General features: G+C 40.3%; 1 long non-coding RNA gene across 3 annotated transcripts; it reads right to left on the minus strand.

Annotated features, from left to right (window-relative positions):
- LOC104912650 lies at positions 1–5,366 on the minus strand. 3 transcript variants are annotated; one of them, XR_002118565.1, is made up of 5 exons: positions 5,242–5,366; positions 3,560–3,634; positions 1,752–3,243; positions 1,594–1,669; positions 1–1,416 (listed from the first exon to the last, which is right to left on the minus strand). It is a non-coding gene; the product is annotated as an uncharacterized LOC104912650 (long non-coding RNA). The 3 variants fall into 3 exon arrangements; XR_002118566.2 differs by having other exon boundaries at positions 1,752–1,819; positions 5,242–5,364; XR_002118564.1 differs by having other exon boundaries at positions 1,752–3,634.
- Positions 5,367–6,275: the final 909 nt, after the last annotated feature.

Below are 6,275 nucleotides of genomic sequence, written 5' to 3' on the forward strand. Positions count from 1 at the left end.
TGAAGTTGTGCATTAATTCTATCAAAAAGAAAATTTATCCTAATTATAGCAATCACTGAGCAATGTTCTGTGGTCTGTGTAATGCCAGAGGTCAGCCCAGGGAATTATAATGGTCTTTTCTGGTCTTAAACAATTCAAAGCTGTGTCTTCCTTCTTCAATGTTGCTGGCAACTATTGCCATTCTGGACTATTTTTTAATTTTGTTTGGGCTTTGCTTCCAGGTTTTGCTAGCCAGTTCAGAGAACTTCAGCTGAAGTGTCTCACCTCACACATGATCCATTACCACACCTGTCAACTCTAGCAATTCACAGATACAGCTTTTACAGATTCCAAGGACATAAACAAAAATCTCAGGATAGAAAAAGAAGCCCTAGCTAGCAGTCTTTTTCTTTTCCTCCGCCTGCTGGGTAATAGCAGACAGCAAAATATCTCCCTTAGTGACTCAAAGAAACCATTCCTCTGTCAGATCATATTGATAAGGATGTACCCTCTGCTCCCCTCTCATCAGCTGTAAAAATAAGGCGTACAGGGGAAAGATGGAATCTCTCTTCACCTCCTCTCTACTGTATCCAGTCACTCAGTGCAGGCTTTATTATTCAAACAATGGTAGTTTTGGTGAGTAGTAAACTGCAAGTACACACACACACACACACACAGTGTCTACACTTCTCTCTTTTCCAGCTTACAAAGACAAGGCTGTCAAAAAAAGCATTTGGGAAATACTGTAGGAGATTATAATAAAGCTGACATGATTTGCAACATTCAAACAGCCAGTGTCTACTGTGATAGAAAATTAACTCCTGTGGTCTGCCTGCTTTATGTTTCTGAGTTAGAGCACCTGCTGCATGATTACATCTGCGCTGTAAGCTTAGAAACCAAGTAAGTAACTGGCCTCAGGCCCAAGCTGCTACATGCACTTCTACTCAGCAGCTACATCCTTGTACGCTGTGACTCTGGCTCCCTTCTTCCTGGCACGGAAGTCTGTTTATTCTGAATTGAGTACATGAGCCTTTGGAAGGGGGAAGCTCCTTCCTTATTTGCCCAATACTATCATGTAAAGTATCTCCAGGTCCAAAACCATTGATGGGTTAGTTCCAGATCTTTTCCCAATATCCCCATAAAAGAAAAACAACACAATTTTGGGGAGGGGTGGGGAGGGACAAACAAACACACAAAAAACCCCAAATCTTTATTAAATCCTGTAGGCCATCTTCACTTTCCACATTCACATGAGTAATAAGCTGAACGTTTTTTTTCACCAAGCAGTAAGTTTTGATAAGTTGTTTTCAGTTGACTCAGATTTTTAACAACAGCATGCACTGCTAACAGTGAGCTTTCTTTGCACATTCTGGAAGAAGTGATGTTAAATGTCTCATGATATTCTGCATCCTCTTCATCGGTTTCAGGAGTCTACCTCTGTTAAAAGAAACAAGTAGTTTAGTATACTTTAGAAACAAACAGTTTGGCAATACAACAGGTCAAATACACTGATGCAGGTTACATAAAGGCTAGTGTATCCAAAAGGCACCTCTAAAAGGCATGGAAAGAAGTGAAAAATAATGAAACATGCAAACACATCCATTGTTAACTTACTCTCCAGGTGATTTCAACCAAGTGATGCCATATTCAATAATGAACACAAAAGCCAGTGTCTCTTTATGGCCCTGATCTGTAATACAAAAAATGAAATATAACTCTTGCTCTTGCAGCAGATATAGCACATCACTATAAATAAGTACAAGGTACTCTACCTTGAAGGGAATGAAAGTGTCCAGGCAGTCTCAAAATCCAAGGACAAAGCTGTTTCCTTCATTACCTCCTGGTGGAAATACTCAATTTCATGACATTAAAGATAGAAGTGCCAAATTATTCATGAATGGACATGTGAGAAATAGGAATTTCTGCTGTCAGAGAGGAGAGGCACTATTGCAGTGGGCCACGTATTGCTACTCCACATGGGACCAACCTGATCCAATAGACTTTGTGTCTGCTTAGGTCTAGGACTCTGCTCCAGCTCAGTGATCCAGCCAAGGCCAAACACAGAGCTCAGGAGGAATCTGTTTGTCAGAAGAGACACCCAAAACAGAGTTGTTCTGCAAGCACGAGAAGTCTGTGAAGGATGTCACAGCTTTGTAAGATTCGCTGCCACACAGTGTTCACTTCAAACACCAGCACCATCATTTCCTGGGTGCCAGAGAGAAAGCTTAGGAAGCCACCATTGTGAACAGGATTACACAGAGGGGTGTCTAAAGGCTCTCAGGCTGAAGTAAGAAAGCACAGAGGAGATGAGCAGAATCAAGAAGCATTGAGAAGTTTCACGTACACATGAAGGATCTTATTCTGTGCCCAAATTTGACTGTCACACAGGACATAGCTCATCCAGGTACAAGGGAAGTTGTAAGAAAATAAAAGGAAGGAAAGGATTTCTCTTTTTAGTAGTAGCCTAGATTTCAGTTATCTTGAAGTGCAGCTATGTCTCAAACCAGAACACACACAGCACCTGGTGTGGTCCAGAAATCACAGCAATTCATCCATTCACGAGCCTTCAAAATCACCTGGACATTTGTTATACCTACTCTGACCAGGTACTATGCTTAACATATCTGCTGTCTCGCTCTGCGGGGACTGAAGATGCTGATACTACATTGACATTTACCACCATAGTCAAGAGTGTTTAGACATTTGAAATTGTCTCTCGTTATACAGATTCACAAACACTGGATATGGCCGAAGCAGCAGTGTTCCTCTGCCATCTGCTCCTTACAAGAAAGGGATAAGTCTGTGCCTGCCAGTAATCTTCCAGCTGCCGATATGTGGTGCAGCAGGTCCCCACAGAGCCAATAAGAAAAGCCAATCAGAAAAGCTCTAAGCCCAGCTGAGATGAAGCTCTCCTCAGACTCATTTTTATCTGAGTTTATTATCATTGCAGAGATCAAACATTCCACATTTATATCTTTTATCCATATTCATACCCAACACAACACAGGCTTAAAATAAAAGTACAAACTTTTTCAGGTAAAGCACAAATCTAACTTCTGACTGCAGAGTGGGAACAAAGCTACAGATCTACCAGCAGTAGTCACAAAAAAATCAGTGATTCAGAAGGACTAGAGAGGCGTTCTGGCAAGTGAGATGCAGGAGAGTTGGACAGTGGTGCAATGGATGCCTTGTACCATGGAACAATCAGAGTCCCCACGCCTAAGTGACAGAAATCTTCAAATGGCCTCCCAGGCCACAGCAGCCCTGTAGTATTAGGGGTAACTTAGTAGCTCTCAAAGACCAAAGAAGGAGCACTCTTATTTTCCTCCAACATAATTAAAGGCCAAAATTGTTTTAAAGATTTGTTTAAGACCACAAAGAATCATTACTACCCTTGTGAGTGACCTCTTATACACAGATTGATTATTTTTTTGTTCTGAAGAAATTCTGAATGCAACTTCTTGCTAGCAATATAAAAACCATGTATTTTTGCAATAAATGAATGATCTGGGAATGGTGACAAATAACAAAATGAGGGCTGGTACAGCACTGTGACAGGAGATGGAACAAGCCAGCCTACCGTAGTAATATACCGGGAATGGAATTCTGGAGCATCCTTTAGGAACGTCAGACCAGGGTGCGTTTCTACCACATCCTGCAAGATAAGACCAAGTAAACTGAAACAGATTTCCTACTCCTTTTATTTAAAGTTCAGATGTTACTGGGTTTTGTTTTGTTTTTTACAAACCAATACTTTTGCTTACTTTTTCAGCATTAACAATAAAACTGAAATTACACCTTTTAATCTATGAAGTGAACCTTCTAGAAATACAAGTACAATACATTTTCTGGGCAATACGCACCTGTTGGGCCATATTGATTTACTTAAGGACAGAAAAACAAAGGAAGAGAGTTAGTGAGTGGATGAAAACTCATTTTTATTGAACGAGATACAAAATTAGTTAGTTGACCATGCAACCACCTCTTCTCCATAAACATTTTTTCCATTCTTTGAATACATTGATATTTGTTAGAGCTAAGTGTCAGTAATGAGTGTTCTGTGAAAGGCTAAGAAAGTTGCTTTTCACATCGTCCACAACAATGAAAATTCATGTGAACCTTAGAAAGCAGACAGACATCAGTGCTTTCCCAAAATTGACTTGAACTATACGTGGAGTTTTATAATGTCAGCTTTTTGTAAGTGAAATACTCACTCATGATGCCAAACCTACTAAAAAATGCATGACCAGACATATACAGAAATTGCTTAGATCTTGAATCAATCAGCTCAGACCTCTGTGTATCAGATTGTCTGTGTAATTTTACGTCTGACTCCTCTACTCTTTAAGAGGTGTTCAGAATTTTGCTGCTTATACCATGATGTGGCAAAGGGACAGAGCTGATACAGTGCCCTTAGGGGCACAATACGACCTGGTTTTGGCCAGTCTAACTTGATGTCTAATATGGTGGTGTCGTATGGTGTAATACTGCTAACATCTGGTTGAATGACAAACAAGACTGTACATGTCTTTGGATGAACCAGTAGCTAAGAAGACAGGAAAGGCAGTATGCCCAGTGGAGAAAAGGTGAAAAAGAACAGAAGAAAATTTATTGCAGTCCCAGTTAGGCTTGTTTGAGACACACAAACATCCAGCACAGAAAAAAAATCTTTCCCTAGCAAAGCATCTCTTCTGAGGTTTTGCAAAGAGGGCAACAAAGTGTGTTAAAACTAAGGACATTATGGAATAGCCTGGGAAAAAAAAATTATCAACAGATGATAAGAGAAGCAGATAGCCCTGATTTACAGAGAAATTGTAGAAGAGCTAGATCTATCCAGAGTCTGCACAAATACTTTGTTTTCATAATTGCTCTGCTAAAAATATCACATCTGAATTGAAGGGAAAAAAGAAATGAAATAAGATGCACAGACTTTGGCCTGCATACTAAGAAGAAATGAAAGCGTGACACAGACATTTTGCCTGAATATCGGAAAAAAAGCAGCAGTGGAACTTTGGTACTAACAGGTACAGAGATGCACACAGGCCAGTTGGAACTGCAAGGGGTTTTTTTGTACAGATATTTTATCTGATAGTCTGGCTAGACAAATTCAATTATAACTGTTCTCTAAAGTAACCCACCCAGACGCTGTTCAACCATAGGTCTGCATGTTTTTGGTAAACATTCAAAGACATGAGAATAAAGCAGTTAAAAAAAACAAACATTTCCCCCTCTCCCCATCAGTTCAGTGCTGAGTGCAGGTACCTGAAGCAGCGGGATGAAGTCCTCCTGCTCAAGGTAACCACAGCTGGGCTTTGCTACAAGGTAAGCAAATCTGGATGCGTCATCATGGCAGTTACGTAAGATCCTGTGAGAGAGATGAAAAGTTACTTCAACTGCTTTGCATCTCACTGACAATCACAAATCACAGCTAAATGATCAAGTGCCTTATCACACGTTATGCAATACATCTACAATATGCATTATGCAAAGTTGACCTCAATACTAGCACCATCTTCAGCATCTCCTGGCAGCACCAAGGTACTTCTGCTCAGTGGAGATTTTTTCACATCAACATTCCTGTGGTAGCAACATATTTCTTTCTGACGACTCCTATTTTGATTCGATGACATCTTAGTAAGAAACCTGACTTTGCAAAATGCTGCATGCTCAATGATCTCTTTTGAAGTCAACAGGACCAACTTAACGGTGCCATAACAGACCTGCATCCTAATTCAGCCTTTCACTACATTTCAATGTTTGAAGATACTGTGAAACTGCAGTGACTAAGTCTCAGACCTGAAAAATCACTCTCCAAAAGGAAAATGAGCATCCCTCATTAATTATGGCATGGCTGGCTGCCGTGCACAAGAAGTTATGAAGAACAAAATTGCACCAGAGTAAGTTTAAGTTGGATAGCAGGAAAAACTTCTTTACACAAAGGGTTGTTAAGCACTGGAATGGGCTCCCCAGGGAGGTGGTTGAGTCACCATCCCTGGATGTGTTTAAAAACCGTTTGGATGTGGTGCTCAGGGACATGATTTAGCAGAGAGTTGTTAGAGTTAGGGTACTATGGTTAGGTTGTGGTTGGACTTGATGATCTTTAAGGTCTTTTCCAACCTGAGCAACTTTATGATTCTATGATACTATGAAAGAACTAGTAGTGCTGAGAATTTAGAGAGACATGGAAATGTTGGAACACAGCACTGAAATGCCTCTAGTCTTCCTGCAGATATCACACTAACTGGCATGCCACTAATTTTGGTCTTACTGCTCTTTATCAAAAGCAGATTTTACCA

This window comes from Meleagris gallopavo, chromosome 11 (assembly GCF_000146605.3).
Source record: "Meleagris gallopavo isolate NT-WF06-2002-E0010 breed Aviagen turkey brand Nicholas breeding stock chromosome 11, Turkey_5.1, whole genome shotgun sequence".
NCBI classification, from domain to species: Eukaryota; Metazoa; Chordata; class Aves; order Galliformes; family Phasianidae; genus Meleagris; species Meleagris gallopavo.